At 39.9% G+C, this 24,599-nt stretch overlaps 1 protein-coding gene and 1 pseudogene across 4 annotated transcripts in view; one reads left to right on the top strand and one right to left on the bottom strand.

Moving 5' to 3' along the window:
- Positions 1-14,157, bottom strand: part of Fam168a (family with sequence similarity 168 member A) — a 164,326-nt gene extending 150,169 nt beyond the window's left edge. For 2 of the 4 annotated variants that reach the window (XM_074083475.1, XM_020176709.2), the window contains exon 1: positions 13,892-14,157. The gene's annotated coding sequence lies outside the window, so the exon portion shown is untranslated. The remainder of the gene's footprint in view (positions 1-13,891) is intronic. The other 2 variants (XM_020176705.2, XM_020176706.2) reach the window with 1 other exon arrangement.
- Positions 14,158-15,978: 1,821 nt separating this feature from the next.
- Positions 15,979-16,068, top strand: LOC141415831 (small nucleolar RNA U3; annotated as a pseudogene).
- The last annotated feature ends 8,531 nt before the right edge of the window (positions 16,069-24,599 follow it).

The raw sequence follows: 24,599 nt of genomic DNA, 5'->3' as shown, positions 1-24,599 counted from the left end.
CTGTTGTATATCAAAGGGCAGAACTGCCTCAAGGAAAAGCATTAAAGCACTTGTGTAATTGAGATGCAAGCTGAACTAGCTGCTTTTTTTATGAAACACCATTTTTACTTGAAAGAACAACTGGCAGACAAACTAATTATTCAGATTTGGATGTTTGGCAGACATTTTTTCAAAAATGAACAATGTGAGACTGTCACTTCAAGGAAAACAACTGTCAGTATTTGCTGCCAATAATAAAATTTGAGCTTTCAAAAGAAAATTAAAAAAGACTTGTCTGAAGAGAGCAGTGACAGTATTAACAAATGTGAAATTTTTTTTACATAATACAACTTAAAATGTCAACATTTAGAAGATCTGCATGATTGAGTGACATAGACTGAATCGTGTCCCACACCCCCTACCCCCAGATTCATGTTGAAGTCCTATCTCCCCAATGTGGTGGTATTTGGAGATGGAGCCTTTGGGAGATAATTAGGTTTAAATTATTTTTAAGTTTAGATGAGGTCATGGGGAAGGGCATTATGATGAGATTAGCACCCTTATTAAGAAGATACACCAAACCTGGTGTGATGGTACACACCTGTAACCCTAGTACTCAGGAGGCCAGTCTGGGCTACATAGCAACACCCTGTCTCAAAGATCCAAAAAGAAAAAAGAAAAGGAGACACCAGAGAGCTTGAACAAGCTCATGCAATCCTTCCCAACATCCTTCTTACTCTATCTCCCATTCTGTGCATGTGAGTGCATAGCCAAAAGATGGCCATCTACAAGCCAGGAAGAAAGCCCTCACCAGAAACTGACCATGGTAGCATCTTGATCTTGGACTCTAGCCTCCAGAACTGTGAGATAAGAAATTTCTATTGTTTAAACTATCCTGTTTGCTGGGTGCTGGTAGCTCACGTCTGTAACCCTAGCTACTCAGGAGGCAGAGATCAGGAGGATTGTGGTTCAAGGCCAGCCCAGGCAAACAGTTTGCCAGACCCTATCTTAAAAAAAACCATCACACAAAAGGGCTACTGGAGTGGCTCAAGGGATAGGCCCTGAATTCAAACCCCAATACCACACACACACACACACACACACACACACACACACACAAAAACCTACTAGGTTTGTAATATTTTGTTATAGTAGCCTGAGGAGATCAAAACACCAGTGAACCAGTATTTTCCAAATAACCAATGCATGATACTAACAAAATCACATGTGTTAAAGATTTATTCAAAGTTCAAAATGAACCAATGGATGCTAATGTAACAATATGAAAAGTTCATTGATAAAGTTTCAGATTCATAAGGTAATGGACCTTAAAAAACTACAGTTCTCAAGCTCTGGAGTAGCATCAAAAAAGAATAGCCACCATTATTTTAAAGAGCAATTAAAACATTCCTCCCTTTTCAATCACATCTATTTGGCATTGTTTTTTCTTTATATACTACAAGCAAAACAATCAATTGCAATAGACTGAAACAATCAATCGCAGAGGCAGACAAGAATTCAGTCATGCATTAAAGAGATTTGGAGCTGGGCACTGGTGGCTCACACCTGTAATCCTAGCTACTTGGGAAGCTGAGATCGGGAGGATTGAGACCAGCCCAGCAAATAGTTATTGAGAATCTGTCTCCAAAATAACCACAGCAGAGAGACTGGCAGCATGGCTCAAGCAATAGAGTTCCTGCTTTGCAAGGGTGAAGCCTTGAGTTCAAACCCCAGTCCCATCAAAAAAAAAAAAGAAGAGGGAGAGTTATCTTGAACTTCAGCATTAAAGGAAATATATGATGATCTTGATATGCAGTGAAACTCTTTAAATAAACCTGCAAAAAGATCTTTGATCATTTTTAAAAGAGAGAGATCTGAAAAAAGGTAAAATATTATAATAATTTTTTTCGTTTGGGATAATATACTTACTTTCATTAAAAAAATGCTACCCTCCACTGGCAGAGTGGCTCAAGCAGTAAGAGTGCCTGCCCAGCAAGCATGAGGCCCTGAGTTCAAACTCCACTGCTGCCAAAAAAAAAAAAAAAACAAAAAAAACCTACCATTGGCTGGAGTGGCTCAAGTGGTAGAGTGCCTGCCTTGCAAATATGAAGCTCTGAGTTCAAGCCCCAGTACCTCAAAAAAAAAAGAAAAAAATGCTACCATATAATAGGTTTATTTTTTAATAAATTATTTTTGGTTTTTTGTTTGGTTGTTCTGGTATTGTGTATGAACCCAGGATCTGGCTGAGCTACATTCCCAGCTATCTTTGGCTTTATTTTGAGGTCAGGCTTACATCAAATTCAGTATGTAGACCAGGCTGGCCTCAAACTTGGAATCCTCCTGCCTCAGCCTCCTGAGTACTAGGATTAAAGGTATGCCACCACGCCCAACACATTTTTTTTTTTTTTAGTTTGGCAGTACTGGGGTTTGAATTCAGGGCCTCACATTTGCTAGGCAGGCACTCTACCACTTGAACCACATTCCCAGCCCTTTTTGCTTTTTTTGCTGGGGTCAGCCTGGACAGTGATCTTTCTATTTACCCCTCTCTTGTTACAGAAGTGTACAACTACGGCCAGCATATTGGTTGAAATGGGGTTTTGCTAACTTTTTGCTCCAGGTGTCTTCAAACCTTGATTCTTCTAATCTCTGCCTCCTGAATAGTAGGACTACAGGCATGAGCCACCATGCCATGCCTGTTCTCTTTTTAATTTGTATTTTCTACATAAATATATACTTGCTGCTATAATTTGAATGTGTACCTCCAAAATTCATGTTGAAACTTAATCCCCACTGTGGTGGTATTAAGAGGTGGCATTTACACCATTATAAACAGACTTCCTAGAGAGAATTATCTGGTTCTTCTCTGTCCTTTCTGCCATGTGAGGACACAGCTTTGTCCCCTCCAAAGATGCAACAAAGCACCAACTTGGAAGCAAAGAAGAGAGCCCTTTCTGGACATCAAATCTGCTGATGCCTTGATCTTATACTTTCTAGTCTCCAGACTTTTAAATACATAAATTACCCTGTCTAAGGTATTTTGTTACAACAACAGGAAGGGACTAAGAAACCCATATACACACCTGCCTTAGGCTTATCTGCAGAAGTTCCGTTAGAACGGGTTCAGGGTGAAATGGGGGAGGGCGGGGATAAGGGCTGGCAGCATGGCTCAAGTGGCAGAGTGCCTGCCTAGTAAGGGTGAGACCCTGAGTGCACCCCTCCAGTACTGAAAAAAAAAATAGTATTAAAATAGCTCCTTAGATTACTCTAATGAATAGCCAAGATACTACCGATCAGAGTAGTAGACAGAAGTAGATACTACCATCTAAGTATATAATTATTGCCCATGTAATAATTTACAACCAGGGTGCTTTATATACAGTACAGTAAAAAGAACAAGGTATTTATTGGGGGTTTTTTGTTTTTGTTTTGGGGGCAGTACTGAGGATCAAACCCAAGGCCTTGACAAGCATTCTACCACTAAGCCACATCCTCAATCCAAGAACAGGGCCTTAGAGCAAGGCAAATCAGGTTTTTACTATTAACTTTTCTCTTACTAGCTATGTAACCAAATGCAAACTACTTAATCCCTATAGACTTCAGTTGTTTCAATTTCTTCTGTAAAATGAGAACAATTCTTTATATAATAGAAATATAAGAATTAAATTATAAAAGGGAAAGGAAGCTTCCAGCATATTGCCTACCTCAGATACTCAAATATTATACCCCCTTTGTCTATCCTTATCCTCTAGTTGTCCTAAGGCCTGAGAAAATTACCCTCTCAAGTCTTGACTTCTTCATTCTTAAAATGAAAATAATGCCACACGACCAACTAAGTACTAAAGATCACATAAAACAGTATAATTGTATTTGAAGAAGTATATATAGTATACTTATTTATATTTGCAAATATAACTGGTTTTACTATCAACTCAAAAAATGAGAGGGGCCATGCAAGGTGGCTCACATTTGTAATCCCAGCTACTTGGAGGCAAAGATAGGCATGATTCAAGGTTGGAAGCCAGCCCAGACAAAAAGTTAGCAAGATCTCATCTAAATCACACCTGCAATCCCAGATCCAAGAGAGCCCAAGGTCAGAGGCCAGCCCCAGGCAAAACTGAGACCCTACAAGAAAAATAAGGAAAACGTAAAAGGGCTGTGGGCACTGCTCAAGTGGTAGAGCACCTGCTTAGCAATTACAAGGCCCAGTACAACCAAAAAAAATTTTAAGTAAATAAGTAATAATAAAAATAAATAAAAGAGCAGTGCAGATACATTAGAAAGCTAAAATACACAGAAAAATTACAAAACAGAGGCTAGAAAACAAATATTAACATCAGCAAAAATTGTCAAACTTGAAAGACATAAGAAGGCAAATCAAGATCATAATCTTGAGTCATTCAGGCATCCAAGTTTACAATGAAAAATACATCAGCCTGGGTTTCTTTTAAAATGTCTCTACCCAAGAAAAGGCACAACCTGTACCATCATAAAAATAGGCATGTTCATAAAGGACCCAGGCCTCTAAGTGGCAAGAAAAGGAAAAGTGTTATGAGAACTTTATAGAACACAGTGTTTTTACATCTTCATTCAAACACAAAAGACCCACTTAATAAAATGTTAAGCCTTTAGATAAACAGTTGGACCAAAAAAAAAATTCTACACAATTTTTTTTCAAAAAACAATTTAGTGTTTTCAATACTAAAGATATGCATAATTGCCCAAGGAACTAAATTTTTTAATAAAGAAATATGAACTTCAGTCACTTTGTTTACTCTTCAATAACCTATAACTTTTAAATTAGCATATATTAACTATACAAAAAGGATTTCATTGTAATATCACCATACATGCATATAATGTACTTTGAGCAAATTCGCCCCCTCTCTTGTACTTTCTTATTCTCCTTTTTAAAACAATTGTAACAGGTTTCACTATTCTATTTTCATACATGCCTATGAAGTAATTCAATTGTATTTACCCTCTTCACCCAATAATTTACAACTCTGAAGTTTTTTCTGATAACCTACCCCAAAGACTAATGAGCTATGGCCCACTGCTGGCCTGTTTTTATATGGCCTATGAGCTAATGGTGTTTACATTTTCAGATGGAGAAAGAATGGGAGAGGGTCAGGAGACTGCACAGGACTCAAAAAAGCCTAAAATATTTCTAAAGAAAGCATTTGCCAACCCATTATAATGCCAACACATTAGCTTGCTATCTTCTACTTTTGAACCTTGTACCATTCATCATTGTCAAAGCCCTTATTAATCCAATTAAATTCTAAAATCTATTCTAAATAAATAAAAACCCACATCTGAAGAAAAAAATTCAACCTTACTCCTCATTAGAATATCATATTATTGTTTTGCCATTCATCCTCACTGGGTTGTTAAAAACTCAGTACTTTCAAACACACTCCAGAAGTTAGGACCAAGATGTCCAAAAAGACTAGGACACAGACTCTGTCCTCACAAAAATTATAGTTAAGAAAGTGAACAGACAAAAAAAAAGCAATTTTCCTAAAACCTGGCAAGTACTGTGACAGAGGCATGCTCTGGATGCTCCCTGAGAACAAGCTGGGGGCACTATGATAACATTAGGTGTTCTGAAAGGTTTCTTGAGGGAGATGATACACTGAACCCAGAAGGATGAACAAAAGGAGAAACATGGTAAGTAAAGGTATGAAACAGCAAGATATCTGCAGAAACCACTTGCTGCTCACCATGATCAGTGATGGAAGATCAAGCAGGAATGTATACTATACTCCAGGTCATAAAAGGCTGAAATGTCCTGTTAAAAGCCAGTGAAGGGATTTGAGCAGGAGAGTGACATGGTCACATACATAGCTGTTGGGTAGATGTTCTGGCTGGTGGGTAGAAGATAGGTTTACAAGACAGGAATTGTACACACTGGTTAGGAAGCTACTTCACTTGTCCAGGAAAATGGCCTGAACAAAGATGGTAATAGTAGGAATGGAGAATTTAATTGCAGAAATATTTACAAGTATGTAAGTTTGGCTATGAGAGATACGGGAGAAGAAAAGACTAACCACATAGATTTGCACCTTGAATCACTGGATGAATGGTAATTCCTTTAAGTTAGGACAAAAACACATAAAGAGATAGTTTTAACTTTTTGTGAGTTACCAGTGCAGAGTGGGGGAAGTCAGAAGTAGTAGACAAGAATAATGAGTTCTGTCTTGGTTATACTGAATTTGAGGACACTGAAATGGTTGTATTGTAGATAGTAGAGAGCAGGCAGTAAAATACATAACTCTGGAGCTCAAGAAAGAACTCTAACTGGTGACAGAAATTTAAGAGTCATAAGCATATGGACAAGACTACTCACAGAAAGAATTACAGAAGGCCAGTGAGCCAGGAAGCCAACCCTAAGGAATATCAACATTTACTAAGAAAACAAAAATAATAAAGATCTCTTCTTAAATATCAGCTGTTTTCACAATTTCAAAACTCTCTTCCTAGCCAGGAATGGTTGAGCAGACTTGTAATCCCAGCACTGGAGGTTGAGGCAGAAGGATTGCAAGTCCAAGGCCAAGCTGGGCTACATAGCAAGACTCCGTATCAAAAAAAAACCTTTTCTTACTGAATAGCAAATCAGAAAAGAGCAAAACCCATGAACTATGTTCAATAGCAAAGCTCATCTAGTAACCAGGGGGAATTCAGTAGGGAGAAGGTTTTCCAGATGGAAACCACAGCAGATGGCAAGAACAGGAGCATAACAGTACAGCGTTACTGGGAACTGGTTTGTTTGGTTTTACAGTACAGACACATCCTAGAAAGGCCTTAAAAAGAGGTACAAACTAAGGTCTCGTAGACCACAAGGAAGAACCGTTACAGAAAACTGTGTGATCATAAAATGAGCCTTTCTTAACCTGTCATTCCCCAGCACATCTACCTATCCTCAGGTATTACTTCAAGTTTTAATTCCTCCAAGTATCTCTCCTCTCTGCTCCCGAAGTAAATGAGGTCAAGTTACACCCACCATGTCCCTTGTCCATGCCTCCACTGTAGCATTTACCTACTATGCTACAGTTCTGTGTGACGTGTCTGTCTCCCCACTAAACTGTAAGCTCCTTAAGAGTAGGGAACTTTATATTTATATCCATGACTCCCAGCACTCCCTTACTACCTGCCATCTAATAATCACTAATACCTATTAGGTGTTTGTTGAAGGGATATCTTACACTGTTACGCACAACAATACCAGGTTCCTTGGCCTTGCAGTATGTGGCAGTTATGGATTTTTATTATTTTACTTTACTTATGATAATATTAAAGTAAATTTACATTTCAATTGAGTGAGACAAGTGGCCCAAGAAAATCCTGAATAATAAAAAAGTTAGCTCTAAACAACTCACAAGTAAAAGAAAAATAACAGTTATAATAACAGCTACTATGTATGTGCCAGTCAGGCTCCAGGTACTTTGTCCTTCTTATCTCAGTGAATCCATACAACAACCCAACAATGAAGCATTATTTTTCTTTTATATGTATACAAAACAGTCCTTCTCACTTTATCTGTGTAATAAATACAGGTAAAAAAACAAAAAGGGAAATGACTACATTTGTAAGCAAATAGTTTATAAAGCACTCTCCACTTCAATTATTTCATTTTTAGCCAGCCAGACAGTTAATGCATAATCATAAATTCACTAACAAAGTACTGTAGCACTTTCTCCAACCCACTATATCCAACAATCTTTCAAGTTAAGGGAGAAACTGTGAACTGGTGTTTCATAAATTCCCTTCTCCACTGGGAGAAGAACCTAAAAGACGGGCAATAAATCAAGTATGATAAACTTTTTGCTTATGTGTAAATAAGCACCCTAATTTCAGTTTGGAACACTAGGAGAGGAACTAAAACAACTAACTTTTACATAGTTCTTTATAATTTAAAAAAAGTATTTTCACATTTATTATTTCATTTGAGCCCAAATTTACAGATAAGTAAACTGAAGCTCCAGCAGATCATTAATGAATATGGGTTTCAAATTTCTTGGACAAGCAATTCTTGGCATTTAGGTTGCCAAATTTCTAACATGTACAATTGAGGATTTCCTACTGGTGGTACTCTCTGCATTTCAGACACAGATTCTCTTGCACAATCAGGTGAGGACTAATGTACTAGGCTGCCTTCCTGCAAAAAGAAAGATGCATAAAAATTCTGACCAGAAGAGTTAAATGAGTTAGGCGTGGTGGTTCATGCCTATAATACTAGTGGGCTAAGGCAGGAAGCGCTCAAGTTCAAGGCCAGCCTGAGCTACATATCAAGACCCTATCTCAAAAAGCAAAAACAAACAAAAAAAGTTAAGTGACTTGAAAAAATGTGACATGAAGCTTCAAGCTAGTATAACAAAGAATTAGAATCTACAATATACAAAATTCCCATCAATGAGAAAAACAATCCAGAACAGAGGTCTTTCAGAGCTCACAAAAGTTGCTATTACCCCCACACACATTCCTATTTCCAACTCTGATTGACATATATCTGGGTAATCCTCTAGCTATCTAGACTACCCATATCCTTAGTATGTGCATATATATGATGATAGAAGTATTACTGGGGATGGAGTTGTAACTCAGTGGTAGAACACAAGTTCAATGTCTTCGGTTTGGTCCTTGACACACTAAAAAAAAAAAAAACAGAAAGAAGAAAGAAGAAGAAGAAGAAGTATTACCAGATAAGAGGATTATAAATAATAATTCTCTTTTTACTTTTTTTAAATTTTCAACTTAATAGGGCCTTGTACTTGCTAGGCAATAGCTCTACCACTTGAGTCATATCCCCAGCCTTTTTTTTTTTTTTTTTTTTGATGGGACTGGGGTTTGAGGGGAAGGATTCACACTTACAAAGCAGGCAATCTACAGCCTGAGCCACACCTCCAGTCCATTTTTAGCTCTGGTTATTCTGGTGACCCTCCTGATCTCAGCCTCCCAAATAGCTATGATTACAAACCTGAGTCACCAGCACCCAGCCTTTTTGCTTTAGTTATTTTCAGGTAGGGTCTCACATTTTTTGCCCAGGGCTGGCCTCAGACTACAATCCTCCTACCTTATGTCTCCCACATAGCTCAAATGACATGTACACGCCACGATGCCCACTGAAATGGGGGTCTTCTTAACTTTTTCATCTAGCCAGCCTTGAACCACGAGCCTCTTGATTCTGCTTCCTGAGTAGCTAGGATTATAAAAATGAGCTATTCCACAAGCCTCATGTGTATTTATTATTTTAATGGTAGAATACATAAAACTTACTTCACAATTAAAAAATAGGAATAAAGCAAATTCCTAAAGTGTATATAGAATATTTACACTATGATTTTGTTTAGAAAAAGTTGCAAATGTAATTCTGGTGATGTTAGTCTGTGGTACAATGCTTCTCTAGCATGAGCAAGACCCTGGGTTTGATATCTAAAACTGTGGAGGGAAAAAAGTTGCAAATAAAAAAAAAATTATTTAGAGATATGCACATACTTGTTAAAAGAATTAAAAAAGCAAATGATTCACATAAAACAGCAAAGTGGTTACCTCTGAGGAAGAGGGAAGGAGAAAGATTCAATCAGGCAGAGCCTCCCAAAAAGCTTTAACAGTACTAGAGCCAGGCTGGGGATGTAACTCAGCACTGAGTGTTTGCCTAATCTGTGCAAGGCCCTAAATACAATCCCCAGCACCACTTAAAAAAAAAAAAAAAGTACCACAGCTGGGTGTAGTAGCAAACACCTATAATCCTAACACTCAGGAGGTTAAGAGGGGAGGTTTCAGGCCAGCCTAGGTTACACAGCAATATCGTCTCTCAAAACAACCCAACAACAAAAAGTACTAAAAAATCTCCTTTCTGTTAAGTCAGGTAGTGAGCCCACAAGTCTTCAACTAGTTATTATTCTTTAAATTATTGATTCATGCTATATACACTTTATATATATGAATTATTGCATAACTTAAACACAAGATATACAGGATTGAGGAATCAGAATACTGGGCTGTAATCCAGACTCTTCCATTTACTGGCTGTGTAACCTTAAATCATTTAACCTTTAACAGAATAGTTTTTCTTTTTATTTTGCAGATGAGGAAACTAATGGCTAACATCTGTTTAGTACTTTCCTTGGCAGTTCTTTTCTTTTTTTTTTTTTTGGTAATACTGGGATTTGAACTCAGGACTTCGTATTTCTTGGTAGGTGTTCTACCACTTGAACAAAGTCTCCAGCCCTTCTTGGCATTTAAAGGTCTGTTTAAAATTCCTAGATTATAAACACAGAAACTGCAGATAAACTGTGGTATCATAATAACACAAAATAGTATCTTCTTAATAAATAGAATACCATAATACCAAGAACTCATTTGTAGGATTCACAAAGCTATTCACCACTAGAGTCTCTGCCTATCTCTCTAATAATAATGGCAACTAATCCTGTTTTAATGTACACTATGTAAAACACTGTGTTAAATACTTTCTGGGATTATTTTATTTAATCCACAAAACAACCCCGTGAAATTAGCTCTATTATCCCCACTTTACAGATGACCTCATTGTGCCCAAGGTCACACAGCTACTTGTGATAAGCTTCAAAATCCACATTTTTAACCACAACATTCATTTTGCCTCACTTGCTACATTTGAATTGTCTATCTCTCCCATGACACTGAAAGCTCCTTGACAACTGCTTTTTGTTCTTTTTCATTTCCCGTGCCACTTAGCAGGCATTAAATAAATAAACAAATAGTGAACAGGCTTTTCATATATGTACAATATTTTCAGGACATGAACTAATTTGTTCCCTTTGACACCCTTGTGAAGTATAAATTTTTTTTGTTTTGTTTTACTGTTTTAGTCACATTTAAGTGTACAATTCAGGGAACTGATCACTTTCACAATGTTGTGCAAATATCATCAGTAAGTATGAAATGTTTTAATGACCTTACTGAAATCACTCAGCTTTCAAGTGATAGAACTGCAGATTTGAAGCCAGTAATTTTGACTCCTAAATTCATGGGCTCTTCATTCTACCCAGGCTTCTGTCCACCAATACCTCCACCTGTTCTTCACTTTTTACCAGTGTCAAAGGAGGTGAAAATACTAAAACACTTTATACACATTACTACTGCACGGGTGACCATGGCTGGGGGTGGGTTGAATCCACCAACACAGTTCTCCCAAGTGATTGCTTTTCATTGGAGCTTTCAAGAGCTAGGGCTTTACTATAAACATTCCATCTCTAGACTATGCCTGCAGATCCACAAAAGCAATCTCTGGACCCCAGAGTAAAGTTATGAGAAGAAATGCTTGCATTAGTTAGATTAGACTCATATCAAATTACAGGTAACTGCTCAAACCTGATTTTTATTGTAATACAGAAAGCTTCCTCATAATAAAACACTTTGAATACCAAGGATAAGTCCAACCTTCCATCATTCTGACATTTTGGAACTAAAAAAGAAAAAAAAAAGATTCTAAATGGGTATTTTTATATGCTCAACTGTAAAAGGCAAGGAAAATGGTTTGTTTTCTGGCTGAACTCTGAAGACTTAACAAAAACAAGAATTATTTTGATCCATTGATGCCGATTTTATCCTCTTTACATCTATCCTCATTTTTCCTCACTATGAGCTCTAATCAACAGCCACTTCATGTTTAACATATCATAGTTAATACAATTAAGTCCAGAAAACTGTCTCACTAAAGATGGTCCTTCCATTCACACTCCTCTCTACCTTCTTTCATCAGCACTCTTCCAGGAAAATGAGCTTATCGTTAAGCTTTAAATCAAATTCCTGGTGAATAGATGGAGATATTGTTTCTGTAGTTAATGCAATGTGCCTACATCAACATTGTCCCCTAAAAAGTAAAATAAAAATGACACTATATGCTTCATTTATGCACATCTGATGGAATTCTGATCACTTGAATTCCTTTAGAAGAAAATTCAATCTATAGAAATAGTCCAATTATTTAAAATCTTATCAAGCAATGTCAAAAGAAAATCGAATGGAAAACTCTATCAGTACCAAACCTCACCAATGAATATTTATGACATTTCCATATTTCCTGTCTTCTCTCTGTTTACATAAAGCGGTGGTGCCAAGACTCATCTCAGGATTATTAGCCTGCAATACAATGATGGGCCTAATTGCCTTGCAAACCAGGACACCAATAAATGGAGTCTTCAAGCAATCAATTTTAAGAGGGGGTGGGGGAAGGCTTAAGTTCTTTCTGCATACATGCACATTGCCTGCCTAGAAAATAAATGCAGCCTCTTATTTTTCAGTCTCATTCATCAGTTCTCAAGCAAGGAATGCACCCTTAACAACCTCAAGCTCATCAAATCTATTTAAATTCCAAATTCCAGGACTAGTTTTAATTGCACCAGGGGGAGGGTGCACCTTCAGCTTGAGAATGGATTTTCCCACCAACTTTCTCTTTATGATACATGAATTGTAAGACAGCACCCTCCCCTCCTTAATTCTTCTTTAACTGAAGCAAGCCTCTCTCAATTTTACCCTTTGGGCTGACTTCACTTCCAAATTACACTAATATAAATAAAACAAACAAAAAGAACAAACTAACAGCTCAAGATATCCTCTAGAAGGTCTTTAATGTACATTCTCTGTCCGATTAAAGTCCCCTCTAATGACCTTCTTATTACTGCCCCTCCCCCAAACACCAAAGCTGTGCGTTTAAATGTTCCAACCCCTAAACCTTTTGGTGTCTCTTGGAGAACATCCCAATCCTTCCTCTCCAGAATAATCCAACACTGGTCACTGCCCCATTCATACGCACAAGTCCAGGCCTCCCACACCTTAAATTTCCCCTCTGCCACCGCACCACGGGTAACGACCTCTCCAGCTCATCACAGACATTACTCCAAGACTCCCTCTGCCAAGGTGGTAGAGGGGCATTTTCTTCAAGATACATCCCCCAACCTTGCTCACCACCTGCCACTATTCTTTCAGTACATCCAGCCTAACAGTCTTATGTGCCCTCTGCCTCCAACCTACACGCAGGGAGCCCACCGCGCCCCCTCCAGTGACTCTATCACCCTAAATACTATCCCACCATGCCCCACCCCAAATTTCAATCCTTGTCCTGCCATTTGTGGTCCAGCTTCCAATTTACCCCCCCCCCCCCGCCCCAGCCAGCTCACCATCACCTCTCGCTGAAAGTCTCATCCCTACCAGCTCCTATTTCAACCTCCATCAGCCCACCCCTGGAAAACCCCAAATCCTACCTCCTCTGCTCTATCCAAACCTTTGCTATTTCCATACGTCTCCACGAATTCTACCATCCACAGATGACAACCGCCCACTTCAAGCTCAGGTCCCACGCCAAACCCCTCAACCCAAGCTCCTACCATCTCTATCAGCCTGCCCCAGGTCCACCCCAAATTCCACCTTCCTGAATTAACACTCCCCACGGCCCTGTCTAACCTTTTACATCCCACCCTGCATTGGAATCATTTCCCTATCTCTCACCCCGACTCAGAGCCCAAGCTGTCAACTGCTCCAGGCCAACCCCAAATCATCACCTTCATTCAGTCCCTTCCCCCATTAAAATCCGCCCCACTCCAGGCTCATCTTCAACCTCGCCCCAACACCATCCCAAACTCCACCTCGTACCCACTCCCCACCCCACGCTCCTATCCCAGGTCTGGTTATTCCCCCATTAAAAGTCCCCCTCCTTCGACCTGCTTGGGTCCCACCCTCACCCCACCCCCAGCCCGCGCTTGGACAAGTCTCCCCCGCCAGCCCGCCGTTCCATCGCGACCTCAGCCCCCTCCCCCCAACCCGCGCGGGGGCTCCGCAGCCCCCACTCTCATTCTCCCCGGCACCACCAGACCGGGCTTCAGCCGCGCGGGCCGGGGGACGGGGGAGGGTGGGGGGTGGGTCTCCTCACCCGCGAGCTGCTGCAGGCTTGGAAACGGCGACGGCGGCTGAGGCGGCGGTGCCCTTGTCTTCTCCGGAGGCTACAGCGGCGACGCTCTCGCTCCCTCGCCCGTGTCCAGTAGGGTGGCGGATGGCGCGCAGGGACAGGAGCCTCCTCCTCCTCCTCAGCGACTCGGCTCTGAATCCTCTGCAGTAGCCGCGGAGGAGCCCGACGGGTGGGGGGAGGGGACGTTCGGCTGCGGGCGAGAGAGGAGGAGGCGGAGGGAGGGGGCGGGGGACCGCTGAGAAGGGCGGGGGAGGAGGAGCCGGCGCGGCGTCGCGACACGTCCCACGGCCTCAAAACGCCAGGACCACAATTCCCGGCATGCCTTGCTCTGGCCTGCGCCTCAGGCCCGCGCCGATGCCGAAGGCCTTCGCCCTCTCGGGTCACCGACTATAGAAGGAAGCCGACCGTCTGCGGGTGCTTCTGTAGAGTCAAAAATCACATGTGTGAGCAGCCAGGTCTTTCCGCAGCCCCATGCCCAAGTGGCGAAGTTCTCATCGTCTCCAACCTACACAAACACCCCCTCATCCCTCCCTCCCCCGCCTACATCTCCCAGCATGCCTCACAGCTCTTCACCCTCCTTCTTCCGGCCCTTTCTCTGAGCCGGTACTACAGTTCCCAGGGAGTGTGGTCCCTGCGAAATGCTGCGAGATGCTGTTCTTCGTCATTCCTCCATGTTAAGAAAAGAAGTGGAAGAAAGGAAAAAGGGGAGCAGTAGTCCAACCCCGGATCGTAGGCCTAAATGGGCTGGATCACCTATGATTCTGTACTGTCCTCGCCATCTCCGTTGCCACTGTCTCATGCCACAACTAAAGCAGCATCTATCTCACTTCCTGCAAATTTGAGGACAGTTTGGCAACTTGAATCCAAATGCAAAAAAGGCATTTGTTTACATTTACAGCCCCATTACTTTTAAGAATTTGCCTTGAAGACATAATAGACCGATTTAGAAAAGATGAATACCCTTGTTATATGAGGTGAGGAGTAAGGTTAAATATCCATCAATAAATAAGGAGCTGATTAAATCAGTGGTAGTACATAGTACATATATGCAATGTAGTGCTAAACACCCATTTAAAATGGTAATTATCTATTGGCGTGATAAGCTATTCACAATTTATTCTCAAAGGAAAAATGATTACAGAACAGCATGTTTAGACAGGTCCGATTTATGTGAAGTTTGAGACAATACTCTATAAGCATAGATTTCAGGAAAGAGGTTCCCAAAAATATTATTACTGATCATCTAGGAGAAAAGAATGTCACACTTTAAGTTATTTTATTTTCATTTTGTCTGAATTGTTTAATGGAGCACATACTTTTAAGCTGTAAGACTATTTGCAAGAAATACACTTCCAAATCCAACAACTTCTCTTTCTTGCCTACAAATATTCTCTAGTTCCCACTGCCTCAACGGTGTTTCAAGGCTCTCTGTGTCTGTCTGATTTTTCTGTGCACTCAACAGTCCCACTACTAAAACAATGATGGTCACATGCAATTCATAAAATTTTTTCCTTTCCACACCCATTTCCTTCTTTTCTCCTACTCATTCTTCAAACTCATGTTTTAGGCACTCTGATTTTCCTTATACCTTAATTCTCATAGCAATGGTTTCTAACCTGTGAGCCAGGGATCACTGAGGGGAAGGGAAGTGAGAATAGAAGATCGAATTATTGTAAAAGGTCTACAAAGCTCTACCTCCCCAAAACATTGACTATAGAATGAATACATAAATCTTGCACTTAAAAAAAAAAAGTTTTTCTTCTTCTGACACCCAGGGATAGTTCTTCTAGAATATGGAATATGGTAGCAGATGATCTCTGATTTAACATGAGTCATGTATACAATTACAATATTTTCTGGCTAAATTACAGAAAGTCATCTACAGATTCAATACAATCCCCATCAAAATTTCAATAACATTCTTCATAGAACTAGAAAAAACAATCCTAAAGTTCATAAGGAAGCACTAACGAACCTGAATAGCCAAAGCAATCCTGAAGAAAAAGCAATGATACAAGTATAACAAACTGACTATAACAAAAACAGCATGGAAGACTAAACTTTCAGGGATCATTTCTATAGTTTGTTACAAAAATAGCATGGTGCTGGCACAAAAATGGGCATATAGAAAAATAAGCCCACTCAGCTACAGCCATATGATTCTTGACAAAGGTGCCAAAAGCATACATTGGGGAAAGGACAATCTCTTCTCAGCAAATGATGCTGGGAAAACTGGATAGCCACATGTAGAAGACTGAAATTACATCCCTATCTCTTACCTTGTGCAAAAATCAATTCAAAATGGATTAAAAACCTTAATGTAAGACCTTAAAATTTGAAACTACTAAAGGAAAGCATAGGGAAAACACTTCAAGATATAAAACTAGGCAATGACTTTCTGAGTAGGACTCTGATAGCACAGGCAATAAGTCAGCATTGATAAATGAGGTCGCATCAAACTAAAAAGCTTCTGCACAGCAAAAGGGTGTGATTACCAGAGTAAAGAAACAGCCTGCAGAATGGGAGAAAAATCTTTGCCAACTATTCATCTGACAGGGGATTAATATCCAGAATATATAAAGAACTCAAAAACACCAAAACTCCGAATAGTCCAATCAATAGATGGGCAAATTAAATTGACAGACGGTTCTTAAAGGAAGTACAAATGGCAAAAAAAAAAAAGCAAGAAAAAATGTTCAATATCTTTAGCCATCAGGGAAATGCAAACCAATATTAATTGTGAGATTCCATGTCACCCCAGTCAGAATGGTTATCAAGAAAACAATAAGTGCTGGTGAGAATGTGGGGAAAAAGGAACCCTTATACACTATTGGTAGGAAAGTAAATTAGTCCAGCCACTATGAAAATCAGTATGGAGATTTCTCAAAAACCTAGAAGTAGAACTACCATATGATCCAGCTGTACCATTCCTGGTCTATACCAAAAGGAATCAAAGTCATAATATAATAGAAGTGTCTGCACACCCATGTTTATTGCAGCACTGTTCACAACAGCAAAGTTATAGAATCAGCCAAGATGCCAGTCAGCAAGAACGGGTAAAGAAAATTGTGTGACGAATAGCCAAGGCAATACTCAGTCAAAAGAACAATGCTGGAGGTATCACAATACCTGACTTCAAACTATATTACAAAGCAATAACAATAAAAACAGCATGGTACTGGCACAAAAACAGACATGAAGACCAGTGGAACAGAATAGAGGACCCAGATATGAAGCCACACAACTATAACCAACTTATCTTTGACAAAGGCACTAAAAATATACGATGGAGAAATAGCAGCCTCTTCAACAAAAACTGCTGGGAAAACTGGTTAGCAGTCTGCAAAAAACTGAAACTAGATCCATGTATATCACCCTACACCAAGATTAACTCAAAATGGATCAAGGATCTTAATATCAGACCCCAAACTCTTAAGTTGATACAAGAAAGAGTTGGAAATACTCTGGAGTTAGTAGGTATAGGTAAGAACTTTCTCAATGGAACCTCAGCAGCACAGCAACTAAGAGATAGCATAGATAAATGGGACCTCATAAAACTAAAAAGCTTCTGTTCATCAAAAGAAATGGTCTCTAAACTGAAGAGAACACCCACAGAGTGGGAGAAAATATTTGCCAACTACACATCAGACAAAGGACTGATAACCAGAATATACAGGGAACTTAAAAAACTAAATTCTCCCAAAACTAATGAACCAATAAAGAAATGGGCAAGTGAACTAAACAGAACTTTCTCAAAAGAAGAAATTCAAATGGCCAGAAAACACATGAAAAAATGCTCACCATCTCTAGCAATAAAGGAAATGCAAATTAAAACCACGCTAAGATTCCACGTCACCCCTGTTAGAATAGCCATCATCAGCAACACCACCACCAACAGGTGTTGGGGAGGATGCGGGGAAAAAGGAACCCTCTTACACTGTTGGTGGGAATGTAGACTAGTACAACCACTCTGGAAAAAAATTTGGAGGCTACTTAAAAAGCTGGACATCGATCTACTATTTGATCCAGCAATACCACTCTTGGGGATATACACAAAAGACTGTTACTCCAGAGGCAACTGCACATCCATGTTTATTGCGGCACTATTCACAATAGCCAAGTTACGGAAACAGCCAAGATGCCCCATCGCTGACGAATGGATTAAGAAAATGTGGTATCTATACACAATGGAATTTTATGCAGCCATGAAGAAGAACGAAATGTTATCATTCGCTGGTAAATGGATGGAATTGGAGAACATCATTCTGAGTGAGGTTAGCCTGGCCCAAAAGACCAAAAATCATATGTTCTCCCTCATATGTGGACATTAGATCAAGGGCAAACACAACAAGGGGATTGGACTATGAGCACATGATAAAAGCGAGAGCACACAAGGAAGGGGTGAGGATAGGTAAGACACCTAAAAAACTAGCTAGCATTTGTTGCCCTTAACGCAGAGAAACTAAAGCAGATACCTTAAAGCAACTGAGGCCAATAGGAAAAGGGGAACAGGTACTAGAGAAAAGGTTAGATCAAGAAGAATTAACCTAGAAGGTAACACCCACGCACAGGAAATCAATGTGAGTCAATGCCCTGTATAGCTATCCTTATCTCAACCAGTAAAAACCCTTGTTCCTTCCTATTATTGCTTATACTCTCTCTACAACAAAATTAGAAATAAGGGCAAAATAGTTTCTGCTGGGTATTGGCGGGGGGAGTGGGTGGTAAGGGAGGGGGTGGGGGCAGGGGAGAGAAATGAACCAAGCCTTGTATGCACATATGAATAATAAAAGAAAAATGAAAAAAAAAAAAAGAAAATTGTGAGTGTGTGTTTGCATATTATTCAACCATAAAGAAGAATTACATTAATGTCATTTTCAGAATCATGTTAAGCAAAATAAGCCAGACTCAGAAAGATACATATATGTTTTCTCTCATAAACAAAATCCAGATTTTTTTAGGACTGGGGGCATGGCTCAAGTGACAGAACCCCTGCCTAGCAAGTATGAGACCCTGAGTTCAAATCCCATGCTTGTAGGAAATATATAGATAGATAGATATTTTTTTTTGGTAGTACTAGGTTTGAGCTCAGAGCTTTATACTTGCTAGCCAGGTGCTGTATCACTTGAGCCATACCTCCAGACTTGAATCTAGATTCCTTAAAAAAAATTTTTTTTAAATGAAAGTAAAAGGGGGACTATTTGGTGGGGGGAGGTGCAAATAGGAGGTGAATATGAATATACATTGTATACATGTATGAAAAATGTCATAATGAAATCCGTTATTTAGGACAATTAATATATGCTAATAAAATTACAATATTTTCAGTTTTACATGTCATTGTCTCTTGGTGTTCTATAAAAAAACAGCAGGACATTTGAACTCCAGCACCCAGCCTACTGGAGAACTGCAGGCCCACAGGAGAAAGCCCAGGTTGCTTAGCCAGGAGGATAACTTCGCTCACAGTCTGGCTGTGGCCACCCCAGCTGCTCCACTTACACCGCTATCCTCAGGGCTTACTTTCCCCAAACATATCAGGCACTGTCCTTTTCAAACTGCTTGTCCTTTTTCATCTTATTCTCCCAGCTTTAAAGTCCCATCCCCACAAACCCCCCCCCAAAAAAATCCTAGTCCCTCTGCTCCCTATGATGAGTTGGCTATGTGACAATCAAGTGCCTTCCTCTCTGTTAGTGTTGTATTGATCTTGCCCTCTTCTAAACCCTAGCTTTTTTTCTTCCTCCTTTCCCCACTTTTTTTAGAATGTGGGGACTGGGTGGTCAAAATTAGAAGAGTTCTGGTCTACACATGAGTAAAATATTATCTGGAATAAAGAGGGGAAACAAGTCAGGCACCAGTGGGTTATGTCTATAATCCTAGCTACTCAAGAGGTAGAGATCTGGAGGATGGCAGTTTGAAGTCAAACCCATGCAAAAAGTTCAAAAGACATCATCTCAATCAATAAAAAACTGGGCGTAGTGTGATGGTGCACCCTATCACCCTAGGTACATGAAAATTACATATAGGAGGATTGTGGTTCAGGCCAGCTTAGGGAATAAAATGGACCCTGTCTCAAAAATAAAGCAAATCAGGTTGGAGGCCTGGCTCAAATGGTAGAGTACCTCAGAAGAACAAGGTCCTAAGTTCAACCCTCCAGTAACACTAAAAAAAAGAAAAGAAAACAAAAGAAGGAAAGAGGAGGAATAAAGAATCATCAGGAAGCTTATTGGACTCCGAATCTGGGAATCAGATCCTAAATTAGACCTTGCCATGAATATGATGGGTGACCCTTGCTGAGTCCCTTAGATTTTCTGAAACTCAGTTTCTATATCTATAAAATGCAAGAAATTATCCTGTCGCTCTCACAAGGCTATTAGAAATATCCAATAACGTCACAAACATGAGAGTCCTTCAAAGAGTGTAAAGTATCATAATCCAATCCCTTCATCTAATTTGAGAATTTTCTCTCTAAATCACTGGCAAGCCATGGCATGTAAACTTTTTTTTTTTTTTTTTTTTGGTGCACTGAGATTTGTACTCAGGGCCTGTTGCTCTACCACTGGAGCCAGGCCCCCAACCCTTTTGCTTTAGTTATTTTTCCAATAGGTCTCTAGATTTCTAGATTTTTGCCTGGGGCCAGCCTTGGACCTGGGTCCTCCTACCTATACTTTTCTTACAGGTGAGTGTCACCACACTCATCTTGTTGGTTGAGATGCAAGTCTTACTAACTTTTTGCCTGGGCTGGCTTCATCCCTCTACTATCTCGATTTACAGGAGTAAGCCAAGGTGCCTGGTGATGTGTAAATGTCTTATTGAGAATTATATAAACATTAATGAATTTATGACTTTTTCAAGGAATTAACTCCCTTAGGCCATTAAATTTCTTGATAAATTTTCTTTCTTTCTGGTATGGTAAACAATTTCTAACTTTTCTAGATTTTTTTTTTTCATTTTGCAGTGCTGGGTATCAAACCCTGAGCCTCACACATACTAGGGAAGTGATCTACTGCTAAGCTACAAACCCAGCCCTAGATTTTTTTTTTCATATTAAATTTTCATCAAGTTACAGTTTTTTCTCTCGTGCTGGGTGTGGTAGTTCACACTTGTAGTTCCAGCACTCAGGAGGCTGAGGCAGAAGTATTGCAAGTATGAGGCTAGGCTGATTTACAAAGCAAGACCCTGTCTCAAAAAAATTTAAAAAAATCAAAATGACATGGTTTTCTTTATCAGTTTTTTGGTAGGACAGGGGTTTGAACTCAGGGCTTCGCACTTGCAAAGCCACACTCTACTGTTTGAGCCACACTGCCAGTCCATTTTGCTCTGGTTATTTCAGAAATTGGTTGGGGGGAGGGGGGGTCACTCAAACTATTTGCCTGAGCTGGCCTTGAACCATGATCCTCCCAGTCTCAACCTCCCAAATAGATAAGATTACAGGTGTGGGCCACTGGCACTCAGCTTCCTTTATCAATTTTATAAGAAAGATTTGATTCTTCAAACAGCCATCTTTTATTGTTATTGATTTTTTTACTGATTATTGCTTCAGCATATGTGTTAGTAATTATTCCCATCAAATCTACATTTTCCTCTGAGCAATTGGAGCCATTGTTGGCTTTATTTTGTGCTCATTATTCATACTAAGAAGAATTTTCCCAGGGGTCAACTTTACTGTGTTCAGTGCTACTGACAACGATGGGATTCATTCAGTTTGCCCTTCCATCCACAATAAATGGTATCACGTGTAGCATTAGCCATTGTCAGTTTTATTTTGTGTTGATTACTTCTACCATATCTAATTTTTTCTGCCACCATCAAAATGAACTCAGAGTCAAAATAACGGTGTCCAAACACAAACACTGTTCTTGCCTGTCACTATCTGATTAACTTGTGGGTTGTGATGACTTTATCCCAGCAATGTTAAGGAGCTTCTTTGCCTGCTTTCTCTCAAAATACCTCTTTGGGAGCCTTAGCACACATGTGGGTTTTACTTGAAAAATGGCTCTGTGGGGGCTGAGGATGTAACTCAGTGGTAAGGTGCTGCTGGAGCCCCTGGCTCCATCCACAGCATTGGGGTGGGGGAGAGCCACTCTGAAATCTAGGAAACTGGACTAATATTAGAGGTTACATTGGGAAAACTATTTTTTTTTTTGTAGGTACTGGGGTTTGAACTCAGGGTCTCATGCTTGCTAGACAGATGCTCTACAACTTGAGCCATGTCCCCATCCTGAGAGAACTGATCTGTGATGAGCCAGGTGCCGTGCTGGTGTCTAAGATTCATTACTGCATTAAATCCTTCAGCCTAAACTTCCTTCTCAGGCCCATTTTATAGCAGAGGAAATTGAGACCTAGAGAAAGGAAGTGATTGGCTGAGTTAGAATTAGAACCAGGCCTTGGTTTCACTCTTAGTACAATTTGGCTGATTATAACTTCCAAAGTTATCTCATTTAATTTATAACTTTTGCAATTATCTTGCTGGAAAATTAAATATAATTTTTGAGTTTAGCTAAGAGATAAAAACAAAAGAAATCACGAGTACAAAGTACTCTCAAAGAGCTTTTTGTGACAGCAAAAGAGACAAAAGTGTAAAAATATTTTGCGACTGGCCCAGCCTGGAGCAAATGAGTTTTACTGCCTTTGGTGCTGATGGCTGTTACATCAACCTGCTGTTCCAGCTTGCCAATGTTAGAAAGTGAGTAACGTATCCTTAGCGCTCTGCAGAGTATCAAGTGCTCATCCTAATGGTTCATTCTAATAGCCAATGTAAAAGCAATAAAAGTGCTTTCTGACAATGGCTTACATCCTAATGCCCACATCAGGAAGCCTCTCCTGACTCTGGCTCAGTTAGGAGTCTGCTCTAGGCACCCACCACCCTGTGCACATTGTGTATTCTACCTACATAATGTGCTCAAGGACAAGGCTCAAGGGGTCTGGTGATCTCCATGGCTCAGAGCACCATCCAACTTAGGGCTGCTTGCAGAACAGGGACTCAATAACTGGTGGTTGAATTAATGAATCAATCAATTAATGTGACAAATTAATGTGACTGCATAATCAATTAGAATACAAAGGACAATACACATTAAATGAAGTTAAGGACAAGCGTGAATCACAAACAGATCACAACGGAAGTCCCTAGATAGCAGCAACAGTAGAAGGAAAGAGCATTGATGTCTTAAATTCAGTTCCGGTCTTGGCCACTCTCTACCCAAGTATCCTCTGTCAAGGAAGGTGTCACTTCCCACCTGCACTGTTTTCTCATCAGTAAAATGGCCAGCCTTGCAGACCTCCCAATATGGATGACTTAACTGAGGCAATAGATGCTTGGCATGGTGTGATGAGCTGACAGCAATGGTTATTACTGACAAAGGCCAGATTTGGAGGAAGTGGTTGGGGTTTAAGTGGAGCAGGATCCTTTACAGAAAGCTGCTAGAGTTCATAACCTTAAAAAAATGTATACCAATTGTAATGGGTTGAATTGTGTATGCCCAAAAGATAGATGCAAGTCTTAACCCTCACACTTGTGAATGTGACCTTATTAGGCACATGTAATTAATTAAGGGTTTTGAGATGAGGTCATCCTGGATTTGGGTGGTCCCTAATCAATGACAGGTATCTTTATAAGAGAAAGCTCTGGGTCCTTGATGAACAGAGGGGATGGGCATGTGAGGATGGAGGCAAAGATTATGGTCACACATCCTCAAGGCAAGGAATGCCAAGAATTGCCAGCAGTCACCTGAAGCCACTGGTAGCAGCAAGAGAGGCACAGAGCACAGTCCCCCTCAGTCTCCAGAAACAAATTGACCCTGCTGACACCTTGACCTCAGACTTCTGCCCCTACTCCCAGCCAGGAAAGAATACATTTCTGTTGTTTTAAGCCACCCATTTGTCATGATTTGTTTTTGTTTTTGTTTTTATACAATATTGGTAACTGTGGAACTTACATATCCTACAACAGAAACTTTGTATCTCTTGATCATCAAATTCCCATTTCCCCTACAGAAGTCCTGGACAAATGTCATTCTAGTCTGTACTTTTATGAGTTCTTATTGTTTGAGTCCACATGTAAGTGAGATCATGCAGGGTTTGTCTCTGTCGTGATTTGTTAAGGCAGCCTCAGGAAATGAGTATAGCGCTTAAGCTAGAAACTCAGGTAATCAAGTCATAGCAAATATTTTAAGTCCCCTAGACACAGAGCAGCCTATTTTGGTTCATCAGGTCCATTTAATTTGTCATTCTGACAACAGCAAAGGAAAAGTGATATTATCATCCAGTCTCTTTTTAACTCCTTTTTTAAATTTATGTTTTATTACTTTAATATTACTTTACTATTTTAATACTTTTTACTATATGAATGAATGAGGAATTGAGATAATAGAATTATCTGACAGTATTTTTCTACCCTTAGGTGATAGGAAATTTTTTCTTCAAGGTACTGAGGTTTGAACTCAAGGCCTCAAACTGGCTAGACAGGCACTCTACCACTTAAGCCACTGCACCAGCCCTTTTTTTGGTTGGGTATTTTTCAAGTAGGGTCTCCTAAAATATTTATCTGAGCTGGCTTCAAACTGCAGTCCTCCTGATGGCTACCTCCTGAGTAGCTAGGATTACAGGCATGAATCACCTGTGCCCAGCTTTTTTTTTTCAGTTTTTATTTTTTTTAACTCCTACTACATTCTTA

The sequence above is a fragment of the Castor canadensis genome, chromosome 1 (assembly GCF_047511655.1).
Source record: "Castor canadensis chromosome 1, mCasCan1.hap1v2, whole genome shotgun sequence".
NCBI lineage: Eukaryota > Metazoa > Chordata > Mammalia > Rodentia > Castoridae > Castor > Castor canadensis.
Note: the sequence above shows the minus strand (reverse complement) of the source record. Positions and strands in the feature narration are given on the sequence as shown.